The following is a 26,675-nucleotide window of genomic DNA, read 5'->3' on the forward strand; positions in this document are numbered from 1 at the left end:
GAGGGCAGGGAACACGATTTATTTCTTTATAACGTTCTTTTCTCTAAAAATGTAATCATTCTCTAGGAGCAGATCTCTTGGGAAGCTTCTGGAGGCAGTATTTCTGCTATCATACAGCAAGGCTGCTTCTAAACTCACTTCAAGGTAAACCATTCACAATTGACTCAACACTGTGTGTTTGATATTTTGATTTTTCCCTGAATTGGAGGAAACAGTGTGATTAGCAACAATTCCTTCAAGTGCTCAGCCATCTTAAACCCACATGTCCATGCAGGCTTCCCAGAAGCTGTTATACCACTAGTGACTTGAGAAACATAAAAACTCTATCTGACCCTGCACATTCTTCCCTCATATGATTCTGGTGACTGGGGTTAGAGGTTTAATACATCAGGTTTAGACAGGTTTCCCTGAGCTCTGTTAAAAGATTTGTTACAGATACACTTCATTCTGCTTTGGGCTCTGAAGAGATTTATATAATCAGGGAAAAGCAGAGTTGTGCTAATCACTATGAAAGCTGCTGAATTCAACATGAAATGCAACTTCAAACAACACAGCAGAAAAGCTGAAGAAAGACATAATGATGTTGAGAGTGAAATACTCCCCACTCGCCTCTTAAAAAAATACCCAAGGCAATGAAAAAAAAGGCAGCCCTCTTTAGTAGTCTACCTTCCATCTTATCACAATAAACCCTTTACATATCAGTAGAAAAGACAGTGAAGGATAAAAAGATATTCTTTCACATACACATATTAACTCTTACTGACCACTGCCGATAGTACCCCCTGTCCTATTGATAAGAAGAAAGACAAACTTGTTTGTAAAAGCCCATGAAACATTTTACTTTATTATTTTTTTTTTTTGTGGCACTGAATGCCATGGGCCAAAAATCGATTAGAAAAGACTTGTCTGAGCATCAAAGAAGATTTGAAGTGTATATGGGGGGAGGGGAAGGAAGTGTAATGACAATAAAACTTAGATGAAAACAAGAACGTGTGTGTTATCCTTTTTTTTTTTTTTTTTTTTTTTTCCTTCCCCTGGAAAAGCTTGGAAAATCCCTTCTTTGATGTGGCAGTAAATTAGATTTTACAGCTCTACCTCACCAACAAGAAGGCCACTGCCTTCAAGATTCGTTGTATGTATCTAAGACCCATCCATTTCAGGGATAAAATGATTTCAATGAGGTTCTTCCAGCAGTTGATGTTTAGCTGGAGAGCACTGGAAAAGCCCCAAACTCAGAGAGAAATCAAGATCAGGATTTAAGAAGACATTTAAGAATAAATTCACTGTAACACAGTATTTCTTCCTGGAGCACTGTGGAATTAATATCAGGGAAAAGAAAGATTAGGGAATAGTAATAAGGTAGAGAGAGGCCTACAGCAGCAAGGATAAATTTAATGTTCTTCTAGTTTAGTTATATCTATTTCACCTGGTACAAATTATAATGCCTCTTAGGCCTTTGATTTCTTCTTTTGTAAAGTGAGAAGAGTAATCTGAATCATTTTGACTGCTTTCAATCTTCCTTCTACCTATTTTCCATCACACACACACACACACACACACGCACACACTTCAAATCATTACCTAGACAATGAAAAGTCATGCTACTTACCTTGAAGTGAGATCACAACCCATTTCTTTTTCAGAAGCTGTGCACCTATACAATCTATATTTCAAAGCTTCTTAACAAGGCTATATTTCAAAGCTTTTTAAACTGGGTTACAACTCTATAATGGGCTGCATAAATGGATGTGGGGGTTGTGAAATTATGATCAGGTATCAATAAATGATTTGTATAACGATTTTATACTCATGAATCTGGAGCTATGTAAAAATTTCTTAGGTGAAAAAGGTCACAAGTGGAAAAAGTTTAAGAAGTCCTGCTATATATAGTATACTGTCCCGGCCTATTTATAAGTCATCACAATTTTAAGTCATATACAGACAATTCCTTTGAATATCCTCTCCATCTCCCTCTCAGCACTATCTTTAAGAATGGTTTTAAACAAATGCCTAAAATAAATAAATACATGAATAAAAAATAAAAATTTCCTCTTTTCAGAGCAAATCGACAAATTTATTGATCACTACAATGATGAAGTACAATAGGGGAATCAAACTTCTTAAACAATCAGACCTCAGATCCAACCTATTTTGGGATATATAAAGTTAAAAAAAAAGTCTCACAAATTGTTAGCAGACATTGGACATTCTACTGGCAATAGAGTATAAAAGAGAGAATACTTGAAGGCAAGCAAATTTATGTTTGAGTCTGGGCTCTCACACTGGCTAAATGTGTGACCTTAGGGCAAGTCACAGCATCTTTACTACCTGTCTAGATCTTAGCAATAGTCTCCTAAATTATCGTGCTATTTAGCAGTAGTATCCTAAATTATAGGGTTACCTCTACTCTCTCTCTTCAAAAAACAATATTCCTATTACTGCTAGAATTATCTTCTTTAATATTTGATATCATGGCAAAGAGAGTAGGTAAAGTGTTTGTCTGGCCTGTCTAGTTCTAATAAGCAGTAAACTATAGCATGTACTATCAATTGAGAAATTGGAACATAGTTGTCAAAATAACTGTTTATTGATCAATTGACCACCCAGTAAAAGAGTGAATGCTAGGACAGCCAGCAAGCTCTCTAGGTTTCTTTCTGGCTTCTCTAAGAATAGCTACCATACACCCTTAGATTCTACTCCTTTCTATGAAGCATCACTATTCTCAATTTGCCTAGGAATTGATTAGCCTTAGCACTCTTACCAGGAAACTTCTTTCACTTTTCCTTTCTCCAACATTTTCCTTAATTATTCAAGCTTCCATGAACCATTAGAATAAACATTTGAATTAATAAAAGCATGACAAAATATAAAGATTAATTAAAGCTACCATTACTTCTTATTTACCCATTCATGTAATCACAAACTATACTTTCCTAATCCAAGACAGATTTTAATGAACTCATAAGTCAGCAGATTGTTGACACAGTTTCTAGGAATAAGGAGATAGTCCCTCTATTCTCAATTTTGTCCAGACCATCCTTGAGTAGCATATTCAGTTCTGGGTTCCATCATCTAAGAAGGACTTTCTAAAAGCATAACTAGGATGATGAAGGGCTTTTGAATATCTGATATGTAGGGTTCAGTTTAAAGAACTAGCAATTTTCACTCTAGAGAAAACTCAGGGGAAATATGATAGCTATTTTCAAGTACTTGGAAGGTTGACATGGGCAATAAGGAATACATATACCTTTCTGTATGTAGATATGTACATATATGCATATACATCTCACTGTGTATATGTGTGTATATGTATGTGTGCAAATATATGCCCCCCCTTGATATTGTTGGTAAATATATATATATATATATATATATATATATATATATATATATATTTATATATTTATATATTTTATGGAATTGGAATCACTCTGAAGTTTGAGCTTCATCCTAAACTTCTCTCTTATCATAATGACAAGTTTATTTTTATTTCTGATGGTATTCCTCTTTACTATGTTACTCAGTTTTGGCTACTCTTCATGGATTATCTCTTCTGGAACTGCATGAAATCCTAAGAAGTCTCTTTCTTCCCTGACCCCCCCTAGGCAATTGGGGTTAAATGACTTGCCTAGGGTCACATAGAAAGGAAGTGTTAAATGTCTGAGACCAGATTTAAGCTCAGGTCCTCCTGACTTCAGAGCTGGTGCTCTATCTACTACACCACCAGCTCCAGTAGAATACTTTCTAAGAGAAACTGAAGCCTGTAATTGGACCTTTTGTTTCCTTATGCTGAAAAACACTTATTCTACCCACCTCCATGTTCTTTAGTGGCACAATTTCATTTACCTTTCAGGGCAAGACTCCAAGACCTACCTTATGATCTCTCTCTCTCTCTCTCTCTCTCTCTCTCTCTCTCTCTCTCTCTCTCTCTCTCTCACTCTCGCTCACTCTCGCTCTCTTTCTAACTCTTGCTCTCTCTCATTCTGCTTCTGTGTCTCTTTCAGTCTTTCTCTCATTGACTTCATTACTTAATACTTCCACTCTTTGAGTTGGTTAAAAATCCAATATCATGCTGACTTCCTTTGCTATTGTTATTATATTTTTTGTTGAAGGTCATTCTTGTTCATTGGGTTATAATTAGCTTCAGCTCTATGGCTTATTTTATTTTGGGTTGTAGATTGAATTGCAGAATGTATTAAAAAAAATCAAAATTTCCCTTTATATAAGAAACATATCTAAAAACAGAACCCCACTCAGAATGAAGATGAAAGGTCAGAATAAATTTTACTATTTATCATGTGATTAACCCAAAAGCAGTTTAATTATACTATCAGAAAAAAGAAAAAAAGAAAAAATTCATGAGGTCAATAGAGATAGGTGGGGAAGCTACATTATGCTTGCAGGAAACTAGATAATGAAACAATATCAATAGGACACCTTTATGTACCAAATGTTATAACATCTAAATTCAAAAGCAATTATCTGAATTCCCAAAAGACATTCATTGTAAGATAGTACAATGGAGTTTTTAAACTTTTTTTTTCAATTATGTATCAATAGAAATATAAACAAAAAAGGAACAAAAACTACTAGAAGTTAAATAAGTTATATGTGGCATCTTCCAAATGGTAACATAAAAGAATAAATATATTTCTCAACCTAATATAAAAAATTTAAAAAATGTACTAAAGAATATTAAAAATGTAAGAAAGCAGAGACATCAAACTTGGCCCTGCAAATGGCATTACCAAGGTCTAGCAAATAGCTTTCAGAATTCATTTGTTCAATTCTATTTGGTCATTACATTTCTATTATGTCCTGTATTGTTTTTCTTCCTTCTCTATCCTAACTTTTAAAAATTCTGTTTTCTTTCTTTCATTTTTCCAGCATTCTATTAGCCTAAAAGAATGAACATATCTTTTTTTTTTTTTCAAATTTTAAACATTCCTTTATTGATATAATACTTTAAGTTTTATAAGGCAAAAAAAACTTCCAGGAGCCAGGAAGGCAAAGTAAAGAATAAATCATCATAACTCTCCCATATTCACTTTCAACTTACATAAAATAATGCCTCAGGCCACACCCTGGAACAGCAAAACCAACAAACCTTGAAAAATTAAAGGATCAGTAGGAAGGATCTGTGTCACTCAGGTAAGGGAGAAGTCCAGTCCAGGACAGGAAGCATCTCAGCAGGTTAATAGCAGGCTTCATTTCAGCAAACCAGCATTAGATCCCCTTGTGATGGAGCAGGTAAATGCCAACACCAGAACCCCTTTCCCCACCATGGTTTCAGTCTATACACAAGAACCAGTCCAGATCTGAGAGCCTCCAAGTGCTTCAGCATAGCCCCAGGCAAAAAGGAAACCTCCTGGGGCTAGGGTCCAAGTGCTTCAGTGTAATCCCAGGAAAATATAAACAACAACCTTAGGGGTGTCTAAGCTGGCAGCCACCAGTACTGAGCCTGTGCCAAGAGCTTCAGTACTGCCCTGGGGAAACAGGCAGCTGGTAGTCATCACCACTTGTTTCAGTGCAGCCCTGGGGAAATACAGAAACACCCAGCCAGCCTCAAAATATGCCAGACATAACTAGGACCCTACTTCAGCACCAGGTAAGCTGCCAGACCCCTACAGCTTCCAGAAGCTTCAGCCACATCCTAGCCCACCCCTTACCACAGCCCCAGATTTGAAGGTGGACCTCAGGGAAACATCAGTGCTGTACCAGCTATACAAACAAGGCATGCAACCCTTGACTCTAGAAAGTGCCTCTTCTACTCCGGAGAAAAGAAATCAAATTTAGTTTATAAGGTTCTTTCATTATGACAATCACACAGTTCCCAAAATCCCTTTGGCACTTATGACAAATGTTGTGAAAAAGCAGATAATCCTTGATTAAATGGGTAATTGGGACAGTAAATGAGAAGGAATCAGAAATGTCAGTTCATATAGATTGTAGAGGCTGGAACTACTAACCAATTTCCTATTGGTGTCTACACACTAAGACTTTTAGACAGCTTACTGATATGCTCAAGAATATACCAGATATTCTTAAGAGACACTTATAGACATCTTTCAGCTAATCTTCATGAATTTGAGATGAGAATTAGAACAGAAAGCATAAATACAAAGTAGAAGATATCTGGGGACTTAAAACAATGAAACTCTAAAAAAATTTTATTTATGCCTTTTTCTTTTTTACAATACAGCAATTTCCTAACATTTATTTCTTCCTAATGACAAAAAAATAAAATAAAAATTGTAATGCCGGAGAAACTGAGGCAAGATAGAGATAAGAGAGTTTTTAATATTTTATTAATTGGAGAGTTTAATTGACTGGACAGGACTCTCCTCTCAAAGTATCCAGTAATGAATGGGGGAATGATAAACCCTTTTACAGCTTTCAAACAAAGAAAAGAACAAAAGTGGGAAAAGTTCTTATAGAACTCGTTTGGTTCTGTCAGGATGGGGAGAGTAATAAACTCTTACTGAAAACCAGAGTCAGGAAGGATATCAATTGAAGTATCAAGGATGATCTTAACTCTTAGAGGGACAGTATTAAAAATTCTTTGAAGGCAGAGGGAGCTAGGATTCAGGATGTCTGATCTGCTCCTCATCTCCCATTGACAATTTATAACCTTAGAGCAAATGGTCCTCAGTCTTAATGAACCAGGGGGGTTTTACAACTTAAGGGGACTGAGGCAGAACAGTTAAGGAAACTGAGATAGAACAATTCAGGGAAGGGAGGGAAACTAGTGCAGGGAAACTGAGGCAGAACAGCTCAAGGAGACAGTGGCATACTTATTTACAACATGATTGCACCTGACAGGATTTACAGGATTTCACTTTCATAATCCTCCACCTCTTTATAAAGGTGGAAGAATATTTCTCTCATTTGTCCTTTGTGACCAAGGTTACTCATTGAAATTATTTTGAGATTGTATGCAATAATGTTAATTTCATTATATCATTGTAATCACTGTGTGTGGTGTTCTCTTGAATGTCCTTCCTTTGCTCTGCATCATTTAAAGTAGGTATAAGGATGTGAATATTGAGAAGGAGTATTATGGGACTCTCTCAATGATTGGTGACTCCCCTGTGTTTTCTGACATTTCTCATATCTGTCATTTCTCGTGAACCATGCAGCTCTGAAAATCTTTCCTTCAACCATTTTTCTCTTCCTTACACTTTGATAGTAGAATTATGCTTCTTGGCTTAGAGATCAACCATCGGTTGAGCTTGTTGTTGACTTCCATATTTTAAAAAAGAGTCAAAGTGCAGCTCCTTCCAATTGGAAGCATTTCTTAGTACTGCAGACACACTTGTGGTTCAACTCTATTTCACATTATCTTCAAAATTGACATCATGTATGCCTAATATATTGATTGATATCATAGATTTATAATTTAAAGCTAGAAGGAATTTTATAAATCATCTATTCCAATATCCTCATTTTATGGATTTACAAGTTGAGGAATTTGATCAAGTTACTAGACCCATAGTTACACAGTTAACACAATGTCTAAGTAAAGATTTAAACTCTGATTTAAAATATAATGTTTTGCATTGTGATCTTAGAGGTAATTAGATTATAGTGGAGGCATCATGTGCAGTGGGAAGGATACAGCTTAGAAATAACCATAGGATTTCAGTATGAATCCACTTCCATGATTTGCAATTCATATGACCAGGGAGAAAATAATTTAATATAAAAGGGGATAAGTTTTCTAATCTGGAAAATGAAGGATTAGAAGACCTCTAGGGTCACTTTGCAAAACTGTTTAAAAAATTGAAGGAAACATGCTGCTAGTGGTCCAAAGGTGATCAAGACAATATGTCATTCATGTCTAAGTAATTCAGAAGTTGAGAATTATAGTTTGAGGTACCCTTCTGAAGAAAGTGGGAAGAAGTACTTTCTCATAAATTTTCTTTTTATAATGTATTATTCCTCTAGTTTTAAAGCACTGATTTTCTCTTCCTTTTCAGTGTGGAAAGAGGATATCTTTGTAATGTACAATATGCACCATGTAGAGAAATGCATAGTTAAGCAAAATAAGATGCTACATAGACCACTTCCTAAAAGGTGTATCTCTTTGTGCATAATTGTCCATTGCCTCTCCAAGTGGACAGCATTCATTAAATCATCAGACCTCTGGAAACATCATTGATCATTGGGTTGAACATCATAGTTAAGTCTTGCAGAATTGTTAATTTATACAATACTGAAGCTGTAGCATAATTTGTCCTCTTGGTTCTGCTCACTTCACTCTGCATCAGACTTTATAAATCTGCCAGTTTCTATGAAACCATCTCTTCATTTCTTACAATATATTAGTATTCCATCCCAATTGTATATCAACATTTGTCTAAGTTCTCTCCACTGGAGAACATTCTTTTAGTTTCCATTTAATTGCTACCACTTTAAAAGAGGACCCATATATGACTCTCTCTCTCTCTCTCTCTCTCTCTCTCTCTCTCTCTCTCTCTCTGTATGTATATATATATATATATATATATATATATATATATATATATATATATATATATATATATATATATATATATATATATATATATATATAACCTTTATTTCTTTTAAAGTTCTCTTTAGGACTATAAATTTGGCAGTGTAATCAATAGGATAAAGGGCATGAATAATTTTGAAACTTTTTGGGCAGAATTCCAAACAATTTTGTAGAATGACTGGATTAATTCACAACCATCACCAAGAGTGCATCAATGCACCTATTTTCCTACAATTGCTCCAACATTTGACTTTGGTTGTGTGTGAGAAGAGGCAGCTTTATTAATATGAAATAGAAGCTCAAAGTTGCTTTCATTTGCATTTTTCTTATTATTAATAATTTGAAATGTTTCTTTAAATTATAATGGTTACCTTGGATTTCTTCTTCTGAGATTTCTTTTAGATTGTTTTGATTTGTGGAATTGTTATGTCCATATAGAAAGATTGTTTATAATTTAATAATATAATACATTTAGCACTCACAGTTCTGTTATAGGATTTCTTCACTTCATGTCTGGACTATTGCCATAATTTTCTGATTGGTTTCTCTACCTTATCTCTACCTACCCTATTCCATCCTACATTCTGTTGTCAAATTAATCTTCCTAAAACACTTTACAACTTAATAAACTCCAGCAATACCTACTACCTCCAGGATGAAATATAAGATCCTGCATTTGACTTACAAATTCTTTTATAACCTGGTTCCATCCAAGCTTTCCAGTCTTCTTGTGACATTTCCCTCTTTATATGGGGTTGCAACACAGTTACTCAGACACTCTTGCTGTTTTTAACATAATAGTCTCATCTCCTATTGTAAGTATTTTCTCTGGCTCTCCCTCTTTCCTAGAGTACTCTTCCTTCTTCTCTGTACCTCCTAGCTTACCTAGCTTTCTTCAAGTCTCAGCTAAAAAAACACCTACTGCAAAAAGTTTTCTCTGGTTATCCTTAATCTCTGTGCCTTTCTCTGAGATTAGCTCTATTTTATTATTAAAGGATATATTTGTATGTGTATTATATCATTTGTGTATAGAGATAAATAAGTATACACATGTGTATATATATGCACATATATACTTTTTTTATTTCATTGTATCTCTAGCATCAAGCACAGTGCCTAGTGTATAGTAGGCCCTTAATAAATACTAGTTGACTAACTAGTTGACTTATATGATACATTGTAGGGAAAGATACATTATGTATGACACCTGTCCTTGAAGGTCTTATGATCAAGTTAGACAGACAAAAGATCTATACAGAGAAAAATTCATAATTATTCAAGACTTAAAAACCCATATGAGAAATATTGCAAGACTATTTAAGATTAAGTGTCCAAGGAGGTAGAGACAATGAGCGCTAAGAGTTCAGAGAAGGGAGAAATTTAGTTAACGGAAAATTAATCTGCCATAAATCCAAAAATAACACAGTAGGCAGCTGTTACTTAGAGTCATAAAAAATAAAAGCATTTTTTATTTTTTTTAAATTGGAACTGCTTGAGTAAAGTGCTTTGATATGCCAAGGAGATCATATAATTTTGGCAAATTTTATATACACAATTTACTCCCACTGGATTATGGTGAACTTCTAAAGTATATCTATGTGAGACTGAATTAGGTAGAAAATATGGGTTCAGGGAATTCATTTATGTCTTCCCACTTAAAAAAAAAAAAAAAGATCATTTGGGGGGCTATATCTGCTACTGAAATTCCAGATGCTTTTCTTTAACCAAGAAAAGTTAATATGAGAAATCAGCCAACCAGTCTCTGTACTCATAACTATGTTTAGTTAATTTCTAGGGAATGGGAGGAGAAAAAAAAAAAGTAGCATAATTTGCCTTCAGGTCAAAGCTTTGCAAAAATATCCTCTCTTTATCCCAAAGTCATTTGGAAACTCCCTAACCATTAGCCTTGAATAACCATCTTTTATGAGATACAAAGCAGACAGGAAGCCATACTTGAGCCTTAATTTTGCTCCAGGAAATCAATCTTTCAATGTATCTCTATCATCATAAACACAAATGAAGTCAAACTCACCATATTCTCTTCCTAAACTAGCTACACATTTGATTTAGATTTTGCTCTTGAAGCAACCAATGCTAATAACCCTATGCCTCTCACTGATTCATATACTCACTTCATATCATATTATTTGAGAGTAAAAAGATTTTTGGATGTGGAGTGGAAGGCCAGACCTGCCTCTGCTATTCACTAACAAGATGATATTTTCTCAGGCACTTAACATCACTGGGTATCATTCCCCTGTTTGTGAAATGATACAGGGAAGAATAAAAATATAAATACCTAATATGTGTCAGTCACTGATCTAGCTTACATACATCTCCTTTGATCTTCCAAGTAACTCTGGGAAGTAATTATTATTCTTCTCTCTATTTTATGGAGAAATTGAGGCAGTTAAGAAATTGAGGAAATCAGAGGTTAAAGGATTTATTCAGGGTCATAATGTTGGTATCTGAATTTAGTTTTGAACTCAGGTCTTCTTGACTCTATGCCTACCAATTTATGCATGTCACTCAGCTACTTTAGTAGTGTTAGCTTAGATGACCTCAAAAATGTATTCTTTCAAATTTGTTTTGTCCTTTTGCTTTTTACTATCACAACATTTGATTAGTTGCTCACTATTTGATAAAAGAATTGTTGAAGTAGTCTTGGAGCTGATGTCTTTTATTTCATTTTTAATCCCTCTAGTTCATTCCAAAAAGTGGATTCCAGACTAATCATATTAAAAGATTACTTTTATCTTGTTAGTTCTATGCTCAAAAAGGAAGCCTATCATTTATCCAACCCTTCAACTTTGGAAAACCCTTTACCTAACTTGATCCAGAAAACTTTTTAAAGTAGATGGTACAAATGTTAATATTTTCACTTTGCAAATGAGGAAACTATGGCTTGCAGAGATGATATAACTAATCCAATTGATGAAGAGTAAACTGAGGTTCTAAACTGAGATGGGTCAGTTCCTTTTCTCCTAAGTCTGATTATCTCTCTCTCTCTCTACTTCCCCAAAATAACCAACCAAGCAGTTGGACTGCAAAGGAATTTACTACTTAATGCTGTATGGAAACAAAGTCTTTATTGATAGTAAAGGGATAGACAAACATTTGGCCTTCAGGAAGACCAGACTGCCTGCAAGGGGACTTCAGTTGAAGGGCATTGGCTGGTATACACCAAATGCAAAGGTTTCATTTTTCAGCCTTCCTTATATACATAACTAGAGTCATCAAAGCAATGTTTGCACAGAGATGTTATCAAGAGGTTCCGGAGATATTTGTCAATAATAAAAGAATTCTATGTTGTTGTAAATAACAGGACAGGAATTTTCTTACTATTGTAAATAAGAAAAAAAATTCTCTATTGTTATCTCCTTCAGTCTCTCCCCAAAAAGGAATTTCAGATCATTAGAATGGGGGCTGAAAAACGAAACTAGCCCAAAGGAAATTGGAGATTAAACAAGGAATATCAAAGGGGGCTACCCGCCCCCAACACAATAAGACACAACTGGCAAGTGGAGTGAAAACTAAACCTCAGGCCTTCTGACTAGAAATCCTGCTTTTCTACCACTATATCACATTGTTTCCATATTTAGCTCAAAACATTTAAAGCATCCTAATGTCTTTAGTAAAGAAAGCAGAGAGAGACACAGAGATACATAGAGACAGGTAGATAGATAACTGGATAAATAAAGAGATACTGTATTAAGCATTAGAAATACAAATAAAAGCAAAAGAAGTTTCTGATCTCAAAGAGCTTTTATTATTTTAAAATTAATTTTTAACATTCTTTTCTCTAAAAATTTTGAGTTTCAAATTCTGTTTCTCTTTTCCACCTTTTCCCTAACCCTTGAGAAGGTAAGCAAAAATATATCAATTATACATGTGAAATAATGGAAAAAAAAAACATTTTTCCCATATTAGTCATATTGCAAAACAATATAAAGAAGGTGAGAAGATTTGCACTTCAATTTGCACTCAAAGTTCATCAGCTCCTTTTGGAAGTTGATAATATTTTTTTTCATCATGAGTATTAGAATTGTCTTGCATCATTGTATTGATCAGAGTAGCCAAGCCTTTCACAATTAATCATCATTAATAACATTGTTCTTACTGTGCAAAATTATTTTCCAATTTTTCTCATTTCACTTTGCATCACAATGCAGATTTTGCCATGTTTTCTCTGAAACCATTTTCCTTGTCCTTTTTTTTTTTTTTTTTTTAGCACAATAATGCTACATCACAATCATATGGCACAACTTGTTCAGCTACTCCCCAATTGTGGGGCACACCCTTTATTTCCAATTCTTTCCCACCACAAAAAGACTGCTATAAATATTTTTGTACATAGAAGTCTCTTTGTTTTCATCTCTTTGGGGGTACAGGCCTAATTATGATATTACTGGGTCAATGAGTATGTATAGATTTATACCCTTTGAACATAGTTCTAAATTATTCTCCAGAATGTTTGAGCTAATTCACAACTCTATTAACAGTTTATTGGTGCAGTTTATTTTTCCCCTCCAGTATTTGTCATTTCTGATATGTGTAAATTGGTATCTCAGAATCATTTTAATTTATCTTTCTCTAAACAATAAAGTTTTAGAGCATTTTTTCATATGATTATAGATAGCTTTGATATTTTTCTGAAAACTATCTGTTCATATCTGTTGTCCATTTATCACTTGAGGAATGGTTTCTAATTTTGTTCATTTGAGTCAGTTCCCTTTATATTTGAGAAATGAGGCATTTATCAGAAAAACATACTCTAAAATGTTTTGATATTACTTCATTGTCTATGATACCTCTTAGCTAAAAGTAATTTCCCTGAGTATGTCTTTTAATTGGATTTATTGTTTGCTTTTGCTTTGACTGGGATCATGATTGTTGCCCAAATTATATTTTAATTTCAGCTAAAGTATAATAGATTCTACTCCAATATGTGTATGTGTGTCTTTCTGTTTCAAATGTGTCTCTTATAAACAACATATATTGAGTTCTAATCCATTCTGCTGTCTGCTTCAGTTTTATGGAAGAGCTCATGCCATTCACATTCACAGTTATGATAACTGTGTTTTCTTACCTTCCATTTACTTCTATTTTTCTTCTTCTTCTTTTTTTAAATTTCTGACTACTGCTTCCCTTAATCCACTTCCCTTTTATTTTTTACTCATACCCTTACCATCTTTCTCAATATGCCACCATGTATATGTGTGAGCATATATACATACATACATACTATATTTGTAAGCAGACATCTACCTACCTACATACCTACTTACCCACCTATCTACCTATCTATCTATCTAATCTATCTCTTTGAATCAATTTTGATATGAGTGAGATGTTATGGGCCAGAACTCAGAAACAAGGATTCTTACAAGATGTTAAATCAGTGGAATAACCTTTGAGAAAATGGTTATCTAGTTTAGCATGGTGCTTAATAGTTCTCTAAATTCAGTATGATTGATTTAATCTTACAACAAATAATGGTTTCGTAGTGATATAATGATTGGTTTATACTAAGTATAGAGCATATAAGCTGGGAGTTTTGGTCAGGCTCCTGGTGGCTGGTCTGGCCTCATACACTTCCCCCACTGAGACCAAGGCCAGTCTGAAAGGCTCTCCAGAAAACCGCCCAGTCCCAGGCAAAGGAGACAATAAAGAATTTGGACTTTAACACCTGGCTATTCTTGTAGTGATTACTGAACTGAAAGGAAGGCTGCTTCAAAGACCTCCAGAAAACTGAAACAAGAACTATATATTTTGGCCCCAACGAATACTACAATCCAAGAATGACTAATCCTATCATTTTTCTTCTCCCTTATAAAAGTCTTTATTATGTGCTTTCTCTTAAGTGCAGAAAAAAAAAAATCCACTCTACCCTTCCTTATCTTCTCCTGGTGCATCTCTCTTTTTAACCCTTATTTTTTTGTTTTTTTTTTTATTTTTAAAATTATCCCAATATAATAACTTTATACCTATGTTCTCTAGTTATGTAGACTTTCTAACTGCCTTTATGATAAAGTATTTAGGAGCTACATATATCACCTTCTCATAAAAGAAAGTAAATAGGCCCTTATGATTAATCTTTTCCCCTTTACATTTGTTATGCTTCTCTTGGATCTTATGTTTGAATGTCAATCTTTCTATTCAGCTCTTTTCATTCAAAGTGCTTGAAAGTCCTCAATTTCATTAACTATCCATCCTTCCCCTTGAAGTAATATACTCATTCTTTTAGGGTAGGTTATTCTTAATTACAATCCTAGTTCCATTGCCTTTCAAAATGTCATATATCAAGCTCCCTGTTTTCTTGATATGGAAACTGCTAAATCTAACATGATTCAATGATGAGGAGAAACAGGCTCTAAACTGAGATGGATTAGCTCTTTTTCTGGTGGTGTGATTACCTCTCTCTCCTTCCCCAAAGTACTAAGGCTAGGTCTGGTTAGCGAATGAATTTGCTACTCAATGCTGTGTTAAAGCATCGTCTTTATTGCTAGTAAAGGGATAGACAGGTTGAGAAGGCCAAGCTGCCTGGAAAGGGCAGGAATGCCAGAACAAGTTGGCGGGTACAAGACAAGGATACCGAGTGCAAGACACAGAATTTTAGAAATTCATTTTATACATAACCAAGGCCATAAAACAAAGTTTGTATAGAGATGTTATCCAAGAGGTTCCGGAGAGATTTGTAAATAAGACAAGAATTTTAAAAATTCTATTAATTATTTGTCTCAAGTTATCTCCTCTAACCTCTCCTCAGACAGGAATTTCCTGCTGATTATTGGTATCTTGGGCTATCTCTTTTTGACCTTATCAATTCTAATTGCAACTCCATGATATTTGAATTGTTTCTTTCTGGTTAATTAAAGTTTTTATTTCTTGACCTGGTAGCTCTGAAATTTATATATAATATTCCTGAGCAGTTTCATTTTGTGGTCTCTTTCAGGAGATGATTGTTATATTTCTTCAAATCCTATTTTCTCCTCTGGATCTAGGACATCAGAATAATTTCCTTGATAATTTTTTGAAATATGATGTCTAGCTTTTTATATTTTTTATTATGGCTTTCAGGGGGTTCAATCATTCTTAAATGATCTTTCTTTGATCTATTTTATAGGTCAGTTGTTTTTCTAATGAGATATTTCATATTTCTTCTATATTTTTTCATTCTTTTGATTTTTTTTTTTTTTTTTTTTTTTTGGTTCCTTGATATCTCATGGAGTCATAAGCTTACAGCTATGCAATTCTAATTTTTAAGGAATTATTTTCTTCAGGGGCTTTTTTGTACTCCCCCTTTTTCCATTTGGCCAATTCTGCTTTTGAAGAAGTTCTTTTTCAATGAATTTTTGTGCCTCTTTTTCATAATTTTCTTGCATTATTCTAATTCCTTTTTCTCTCTTCTGTAAAACATTAAAAAAAAAAAAACTTTTGGAAATTTTTGTTGGAGTTGGATTAAATTAGCATTTTTCTTTGAGACTTTACTTTTAGCTGTATTTACATTATTATCTTATTCTGAATTTTTTTCTTGTCCCAGAAACTGTAATAGCTTTTTATTGTTAGGCTCTTTTTTTTGCTGTTTGCTCATTTTTTCCCAGCCTATTTTCAACTTTGACCTTTATGTTAAAGTTGGTCTCTACTCACTTGCTCACTGGTAGACACTTTGTCAAACTTTTTTTTTTTTAATTGATTTTTTAAAAATTTTATTAATTTTATAATTATACATTTTTTGACAGTATATATGCATGAGTAATTTTTAAATAACATTATTCCTTGTATTCATTTTTCCAGATTTTCCCCTTCCTCCCTCTACTCCCTCCCCTAGATGACAGGCAATCTCATATATTTTACATGTGTTACAGTATAACCTAGATATAATATATGTGTGTAAATCCAATTTTCTTGTTGCACGTTAAGTATTGGATTCCGAAGGTATAAGTAACCTGGGTAGATAGACAGTAATGCTAATATTTTACATTCAATTCCCAGTGTTCCTTCTCTGGGTGTAGTTGTTGTTTCTGTCCATCATTGATCAGCTGGAAGTGAGTTGGATCTTCTTTATGTTGAAGATATCTACTTCCATCAGAATACATCTTCATATAGACACTTTGTCAAACTTAAGGCATTTTTATGCTACTGTTTTCAGAGGTAGTTCTTGGTGTCTGTAAAATTTTGGTGTTTCAAATACCATGTATTCTGGGGATAGGCATGGTCATTATTCTTGTGGTTTAGGTTCTGCTCTTCTATAGTCACACGTGCTACTGCTCCTCTTGGCACTGGAACTATGATCAGGTCCCCTGCTCTCCTGTAGCCATAAGCACTATTGTTAGGAGCTTAAATTCTAATGAGAGAAGATAACATAAAAAAAAGGAATTGAAAATCAGGTGAATGAGTAGAGGAGGGAGGAACCTGTGTGGGACAATGTAGAAAAATTGTCTGAGAAATTTGATGTTGATCTAAGTTAAAAATGAGCATGGTTGGTATAGGTGATTCCTTAAATAGTGGTTCCAAGGAGGAACTGGCCATGTAATTATATTGTCTCACCTTAATTCAACAAACATTTATTAAGGACTTGCTTTGTAAAAGGCAGCAAAATGTATGACATAGTGGATAGGGGGCCATCCTTGGAAAATGGCAACAACACTGAAACTCAGTAAGAACTAGCTTCAAATCCTAATACCAGTTATGAGACCATGAGCAAATCATTTAATTTCTAAGTTCTTCCCCTCTTCCCCCCCACTCACAGACAACTCTCAAAGGACATGTGTTAGATAGGGAATGTCATCCATTGGTTAATAATATTTTTACACTAGGAGTGATATATATATATATATATATATATATATATATATATATATATATATATATATCATGGAAATCACAGGTGTGACCAAAATATATGAGCCATATAGTGTCTTAGGTATTGGGGATACAAAGATAAGGAGAAAGACTAAATTCTTGCCATTAAGGCTTGTCCATTCTACTGGGGAAATAAATGGAAACACAAATTTAAAAAAATCATAATTTAAGGAAGGGAAAAACACTAGAAATTAGGAAGAATCAGGATATCTCCTAGATTGAACTTTGAAGGAAGGAGATTAAGGTCAGGAGGGAGTGTTTTCTAGACATGAGATACAGTGGGAAAAGGGCCCAGGCAAAAGGTTGAGATAGAAGACCCAATTCAGAGAAAACCAGATATTTTAATTTGACTAGAATGAAGAAGATAGGAAACATATGTTGAAGTCCCACCTAAAATACTATTTGTATTTGTTTGTATGTTGTTTCCACCATTAGAATGTAAATTTCTTGAGCACAGGAGTCATCTTTTGCCCTTTTAAAATTTCTTTAGCACTTAGCCTACAGCCTGAAACATAGTAGACATGATAAATATTGATATGTTTATAACAATTTAATGATCTCTTCCTGGATTTGACTGGTTCTGTTTTACATACCCAAGGTTACTCCTCACTATTCTCTCTGTGCACCCTTCACTGAAGTCAGGACAAGATTATTATCAGTCGTTTTCTACCTCATACATCATCATATTATCCATGTCTTTGCCTTTGTTGATGCTATGCCCTGTCCTTTGCATACCATTCATATCCTGACTATTTTTTAAGCTCAACTACAGTTTCCTCAGGCAGTTTTTCAGTATTATCTGAACCCCCATCAATTTCTCACCTTCCCATGTTAAAGACTATATTCTTTGTAATAAGCATCATGTCTTCTATTCCATGTGTAAACACTCCAACAAGAACCTGTTTCTTAGCGATACAAATCAAGTTTTATATTGTTTTGCAGCCACTACAACCACTGCTGTAGAAAAGTGTGAAGTTTACTGAGTACTTAAATATTTTTTTGATGGACTGAATGGTGAATAAATCATTCCCAAATTCTAAAGCATTTTGGGCATAAAGAAAACCCGAAAGGTTAAAAACAATAAGACTCAGCCATGATTTTAAAGCCAGATTTAAATACATATATTCTTGAATACAATCAATCTTTTGAAATATTGCTTTCTATTTTTGTGTCCAAGGTACATGGAAAAAACATTTGATAGTAACCAAAGAAAAGTAGTTGCTTTTGAATTGAAAAAATTGAAACCATTTAGCAAGCCTGTATCATTTTACACATAAAGTAACTGAAACATAAAGAGCTTAAAAGTTCTTTCCCAAAGTCATACACATAAGAAGTGACCCAGGACTAAAACCCTGATTTCTCAAATTCCCATTTATTGTTCTTTTCATTGAACTGAGAAGTCATTGAATTTCTGATCTCATAGGCCCACAGGCTTCCCTCCACTCTCTTTAGCTTTCAGTTACTTTCCATATTACATATGAAATAAAATATTATATAATGCATTGATCATAAAATATAAATTAATGTTATATAAATATATTATATAAGCATATTACTATGTTAAAATTTAAAATAAATAAAATTATATTACTAACTTTAAACAAAAATTTGTTTTATTATGTATTTGCCAAATTTGCATTGATTATTTTTCATTTATCAATGCCATCTGTTCAACCTTGCATTTATTCCTACTAATTTCTAATCTTATTAGGAGGAAGAGTGTATATAAACATTTCTTTTTAATATGTTCAGGTTTATTAATTCGAGCTGACTTTGTAATAGAGTGGAGTAAAGTAAAGGCAAGGGGGATAGAGGGAAGCGCATGAATCAAGAGAGAGAGAGAGATGGTTTCTTATTCTGGTACTACTACTCTGGGGCTGTGCGACCTTGAACAAGTCACTCCCAACTCTGGGTCTAAGTTTTCTCTTTATATTTTCTATAAAACGAAAGGGTTGGACTAAGCAATCTCTAAGTGCTCTTCTAGCTCTAGTTCTACAATTTGGCTTGCCCTTTCTGGCATATCATTAACATCCTCCCCCAGGAATCTGGCACTGAAGTGACCTGCCACTTTCCACACAATAAAATATTTGATTGCACTTCTGAGGGTACTTAGTCAGGTAGTGGAGCATGGAGCAATGAATATATATTTTGGAGCAAATGAAATTAAACTAGGAAAGCTCAGCATCCTGCCAGGTTTGCCTACCCATATACTTCCAGACATATTTCAATTATTTTTAACATCACCACATTAAAGTGGAACTTTTAAAAAGAAAAGAAAGCACTCAGAGAAAAAAAAAACCTGAAGGTAAAACAGTTTTGAGACAAAAAAAGTGCTCAGTTGCTGTTGTCTGGGTTTAACTTGAAGCAAACCTGACTTTGAATAGATCATTCATATGAATCTCAATGGATCAAGAGAACTTGGTTAGAATTCTTACCATGGAAAAATAGATTCAGATCAGGTCTAATGATATCACATATTATCTGTTTCCTGTTTGGGGAGTTGTTTCCCAAAGATGAGTAGGTCCACTAACATAAAGAAAAAAGGAAGGAAGAATGAGATGGGGAAGAAAAGATAAATTGAAAAAAAAATTCAGGGAAACAGGTTTCTAAAAAGCTGTGGTGATCCAAGAGATTCCATTGATGAAGAGGATAATTAGGAACTAGAGATTGATTTGGGGTATCCCAGAATCTGTTGTTTGTCCTTCATTTTGAAGAGGATCAATGACATAGAATGATGCCTTGACTCATGCAAGCATTGGATTAAAGTGAAGCAAAGATGCACAAAGACAACAGCCTCATTTTCTCTTCCAGAGTCAATGAAGTCCAATAGCAAGACAAAAGTCAGCATGACTGAGGTGGTTCAGGAGACAATGGATGACCTTCACATCTTTTATATCTGACCAAGCTCTAAGCACTCTATAGCTTCAACTGCCTTCATGGTCATTAATTCAAATTATACTCATCTACCCATATTTCTGGGAAAATCTTCATTCCCCCACTTAGGTTTAAGGCCTACCAGTTTCCCTCACACTGATTTAGTTCATCTGATACAATTTATTGTGGTATGGCTGCTGCACATACTATAGCTTCTTGACACCATAGCTGAGGAGATTAGGGTTACATGTGGACATCAAAGGTGGAGAAGCAGCTCTGAACAGGGCTCAGCAAACCTTTCCAGCAGAGGGTTAGTCTTTCCTCTCTGAGTATATGATACTTCATATACTCACATCCCTATATTCTTGTAAAGGGCATTACTTTGGTTCTATTGGTAGGACTATGGGACATAGATGATTGTCAGCCTTGCAGAAAGCAGAATACATATGCTTACATATTTATAAGCAGAAAAAAAGCAGAATTTGATATTGAATTTCTTGACATTAATGGCTAAGGTCCTAATAGAGGGAAAATATCCCTTGCATATGAAACAGACAGTGAAAATGCCCAGAACTGAGAGCATCAGAATCCAAATCTTCTGAGGTCAATCATTCTCTGGAGCCAAGAGGGAAGATCACAGATATGGAGATATATATCATAAAAAAAGTAAATGATTCCCATTATTTCTTAATGGAACATTTATTCAGGTATAAATGATTCTGTCTTTGAGTACTCAAACATCTATATGTATTCATTCATAATGCATTTACTCTTGAGCATGTTATATGCATATATACATTATATGATTACATATACAATGCAGATTGTGTTGTATGATGTGCGAAAAACATATAAATAAATGTGTTTATATATAGTACTATCTTAGCTTTTGTTCCTATTAAATGATGAAGTGACATAGCTGGAAAGAACTAGGAAATCATATTTGAAATTGAATACAAAAAAGAAGTGTCTAACAACAATTTAATGGCAGAGACAACTTTCAAAATCAAGAACTGTGGGAATCTTGCTGTATATGAAGACCTGGGTTCAAATATTGATTCTGCAATTACTAGCTGTGCAGTCAGGGTCTGGCACATCTCATCTGTGCTTTATGTGTAACTATGAGTATGAACTTGAGCAAGTAATTTAACCTCCCTAGGTTTTTATTTCCTTACCTTTAAAATGAGAATGATACTATCAATTTCACAGGATTAATATTAGACTCAAATGAAAGGATTTGTGTCAAACATTTTTGAACTAATGCTCCTTCTCTAGGTTTACTTCTCCTTACCTCCCCCCCCCCCACTGGTTGCCAGAGGCTCAGATTACATTTTTTGCCCACAGGGCTCTAGAGATCCCTAGAGGTCAACAATTCTTGTACGATCACTGGCATGCCCCATCCAGTTTGCTTTTCCAGTTTCAGTTTACCAGCTATTGTCATTTAGGCTTTATAAAAGGATATTTAAATGGAAGTAGAAATAGAAAAAGATCTTCCAAATAGGGAGTGCACCATCCCCTGTACACACCTTGTCTCCTTGCTGAGTTAGGTAAAGGAGGTCACTTAGTTGTTGTACCCATTTTCTTACTGATTTTCTCACTAAATCTAAAACTGCCCCTTGGATCTATCACTGACTCTAATTATTGGATCTCTGTTTGCTCTTCCAACTTTTTGAAACGCATTTCTGGCTACTTAGTAACTTACAATCAGGAAAGAGAAAACACAGGGGAAAAAAAGGAAGAAAGAAACAGAGGCACTTTGTATTTTTATGCATATCCAGATGGTAAAACAGCTCCTCACCTAACAAATCATAGCAAACAAACTTCACTCAAAAACAGTGAAAGAAATGACTGACAGATCATCTGCTTGAACATTTTATCTGCACAGGTAGTTTGGTGCAATAACCACTTTTCATTACCATGTAATATGTCCAGGTATGTCTATACCTACTTTGAAGTGAAAGGAAAGGCCCTCAATTACATAAACCAGAAAACAGGCTCACCAAAGCTCTACATGTTGTATTGACAGCAAGCAGAGAATATTGCACATGTTCATTACAAACAAATAGGAAGGGCTCATCTTCAGATACTTCAAGGACCAGACTTTTATTGTTCAATCTGCCATTACAAAGTGATAAAATGTTAAGACTAAGTTACAACATTGCTATTATATCTATGTTGCTGTTTCTTTTTTTAATGATCTGTGAGACCATAAATGAGTTCAGCTATATGCATATTACAAATAATTTTTCTAACAAAATTGAGATACAGTATATTAAAATCCAAGATCAAATATTAAATGACCAATTCTTTTGCATAGAATATCACAAGTCAACAATAAAATATCAATGTTACTAAAGGACAAAAGCATGGTCAGCAACAGTCATTTGAATCTTATGAAGAGATACCGGTAAAAAGTTTAAAAATGCAGAGATAATAACTTTTATTTAATAGCAGATATAAATATGTGATAGTTACATAATATTACATAAAATGTCAGATGTTAATGTGTTAAAGTGGTTTTTGTTTGACTTAGCTCTGCCTCTCTTTGTTATAAATGAAGGTACATTAGTAATGGGGTAGGGATTATTAAGAAAGAAAAGCGATGTAGAAACAAAAGACAGAAAAGGTTACTTTTAAGGAAAAAAAAATCCCTCTATTAGGAGCTTAGTCATTAATGTAAGGAAACTCACCATCAATGTCTACCCCCTGTTTTCCGCTTGATATTTGTATGTAAATATGAAAGCATATGAGAAATGCCTTCTGCAAGACTGACAATCATCTCTGTCCACCAGTTCTGGTAAAACACCAACAGGACCATAGTGATAACCACTATAGGAAAAGATGACCAGTCCCCTAGATCTATAGGGAAAATATATTCAAAAAAACCTGAACCCCACAATCACACTGCTGTATGGCTTGAAAAATTCTGTTTTGTCACCTCCTTCATCCTCCAGCATCATGTGGCGTAGCCTCAAACCCTCACAGTGAACCTCTGTGTCTCCTGGTAAACTTTATATGCTGACTACAGGAAATTCCAATGTGGAAGAAAGACTAATGTATTCCTCAGGGCTGTTGCCAATAGCTTACTGCCTCCCTGTCCCCACAACCCACTGCTTTTCTTTTCTTTCTATGCTAAAATAAACATAGGGTAGGCCTAAGATTATTTACAGTTTTCTGTAAAATTCTTTCTTTAGGTGTCATAGGCCCTTTCACTTTCCTAGTAACTTTGTTCTCAAAGTGTGCTCTCGGGGATGATGTTAAGGTCCTTGGTTTTTTGGAGGATCCTCTTTCCTTTTTTTTTTTTTTAATATCTTTAGTCAAATAGCTTCAATGACCTTCATCAAAATTATCCCATATTCTGTGTACTCTTTTTACTTTCTCTATAATGCTCTATGGCTTTCTGCTCACTATAATTATGCTGTGTCATTGACCACTGAAATACTGTTTTCTGTAGCCTAATGAAAATGGCCTATTTCTGATCCTTTCACTCTTGTCAAAACTGCTTATAATTTGCCTTTTAACCTCATTCAAATGAATGTTCCTCTCCAAAGTTATTAGTAATCTATTAGCTTCCAAATACAATAATTTTTTCTTATTCCCAAATCTTCTTCAATTTCTAGCATGTCCTACTCTTGATTATCTCTTCTGGGATATTTTCTTCTCTCTAGTTCTTAATGATGTTCTTTCCTGGTCCTTTTCCCATCTGTTGGATCATTCCTTCTCAGTTCACTCTGCTCATTTTTTACCCACATTATGTCCACAAAAGATGATGTACTTGAGCCTCAGTCCTGGACCCTGTCTTCTTTTTGTTCTAAAGTCTCTCTCTTGATGACCTTAGAAGTTCTCATGGATTCAATTAACATCTCTGTGAAGATGGCATAAATGTATGTATCCAAGCCTAGTGTTTCTCATGAACTCTAGTTCTGTATCACTAATTGTCTTTTAGACATCTTGAATGGAGTTTTCCATTGACATTCTCTTGAACTGAATATTCCATATCAAAATCAACATGCTCAAAATATGATATTGTCTATGACACATAAAAATTTAATAAATTCTGGTTGACTGACTGACTATTCATTAAAATCCAATGGTTCCTTATTACCTTTAAGATCAGATATAAAGTCTTATATTTGCCATTTCTCAACCTACCTGTACTTTACCCATCCATGTTTACTATTTTTGTGTCCTAGACAAACCATCCTTCTTCTTCGTCACATTTAATATATCACCTCCCATATATTTTCTTTTCTACTCCCCATCTCCATGCCAGAAATGCAATCTCTGTCTCTGTCTCTCTGGATGACTTCTTATTTCTAAACTTAGTACATATTTTGTATATACTCATGTGCACATCTATATTCTGTCTTGGCAGAATGTAAAGCTTCTTAAGGGCAAGGACCATGGCATTTTTGGGGGAGAGGGAGCCACTAGCACCATTCCTGGCATTTAGAAGATGTTTAATACATATTTGTGCATTATGTTCAACAGGATTTCCCTTTTCATTAATTAAATCTCTAACTATACTTTAATTTTCAAATAACATTCTTTTTAAATTTTATTTTATAATTATAACTTTTTTTTGACAGTACATATGCATGGGTAATTTTTTACAACATTATCCCTTGCACTTACTTCTGTTCAGATTTTTTTCCCTTCCTCCCCTAACCCCCTCCCCCAGATGGCAGGCAGTCTTATACATGTTAAATATATTACAATATATTCTAGATACAATCTATGTGTGTAGAACTGAATTTCTTGTTGCACAGGAAGAATTGGATTCAGAAGGTAAAAATAACAGTTTACACTCATTTCCCATCAAATAACATTCTAATAAAAGGTTTTACTCTGTATTGATATGGCATGTTTTCATAGCAGAAGGAACATTGGAGTTGAAAGATCTGGATTGGAAATCTTTTTCTCTTATATTTTGATTTTGAGAAAGATGGCACTTACTTTCAAAGAGCTTCAATTTCCCAAGATATAAAATGAGCTAGTTGGACCATATGATCACATATTTAATTACATTGCATATTAAATTATACTTATTTAGTATTTGTTTATATTTATCCATATTGATAGACACAGTCTTGACTTTGCTGCTGATTGGTTTATTCTTTTACCCATCTTTCCATGAACTTCCTGATTATTAATTGTATGGGCAACTCCCTTCCATACAATCTTTGATTCAATCTTACCATACTATCTAGAAGGTCCTCAAAGATAGTACTCTATCTTTACTTTTAATACCTTTGTACTCAGGCTCTTCTCCCTGCTGCCTCAGTTGCCTCTTAATTTCCTTAGCTTACTTCAAGCTCAAGTAGCACATATTCCTTCCTTAATCTTTTATGTTAGTGATATCTTTCTTAGCTTCTTAAATATATGCTAAAATTTAATAGAATCATGAACTAAGCCCAGAATCAAACAGGAAGAGGAAAGTAAGTTTAGATATAGTAGTCGTCTCTGATAATATTCTAAGGCCAAAAATTATATGAAAAAAGAAACCTCATAATGTTCAAGTAATCAAAATTGTGAGTGACCCAAAGGGTAATAGAAACACCTATAGTTGTCACTAGTAAGCTGCAACATATTACCTCTGGTGATATATTTGCAGGAAGTTTTATAAAAACTTCAGCAAAGTGATTAAGCCAGGAAATAAGCCAGGTAGTTCATGAGACTGAAAGTTCATGGCTCAAGTACTCACATGATCTTAAAGGATATGGAGGAAAGTGTCTAGTGTGTTTGGTGGATCCTTTTTGGAAATTTTACTGGAAGATGTTAACAAGTTATACAGGATAAGAACATCTGGACAAATTTTGATCATGGTTGGAGTTAGAATACCTATGAAATCACAGGCCATTTGAAGCAAAATATTGTAAAGCATCAGAGGATCATAAAGTTAAGAGTTTGAAGGGATTTTTGTGATCATATGGTCCAACTAGCTCACTTTACAGATTGGGAAATTGAAGCTGTTTGAAAGTAAGTGCTATCTTGATCAAGATGAAACTATAACAGAAAAGGATTTCCAATCCAGATCTTCCAACTCCAATTTTCCTTCTGCTATGAAAACACCATATCAATATAGAGTAAAATATTTTATTGGAAAAAATTTGCCAATTAAAATGCTAGCAGATGGAAAGATTATATTATGAAAGAGAAAATTTTATTCCTTAAAACAAGAAGTTAAAACCCCTGGTTTCGGGAGCCAAGATGGCGGAGAGGAAACACACGACTCAGTGAACGTCCTCACTCCCTCACAACCAATTAGATAAATTAAGTCTCAAAATTAGCTCAGGACTGATAGATACCACAAGGACTGGAAGCACGACTTACCAGCTGAAGAGAATCTGGAGTTTCAACAGGAAAGGTCAGTTCTCAGGGGAGGAATAAGAAAGACCAGCACAGACGGTGGGGTAGG

The sequence above is a fragment of the Sminthopsis crassicaudata genome, chromosome 2, assembly GCF_048593235.1.
Source record: "Sminthopsis crassicaudata isolate SCR6 chromosome 2, ASM4859323v1, whole genome shotgun sequence".
Classification (NCBI taxonomy): domain Eukaryota; kingdom Metazoa; phylum Chordata; class Mammalia; order Dasyuromorphia; family Dasyuridae; genus Sminthopsis; species Sminthopsis crassicaudata.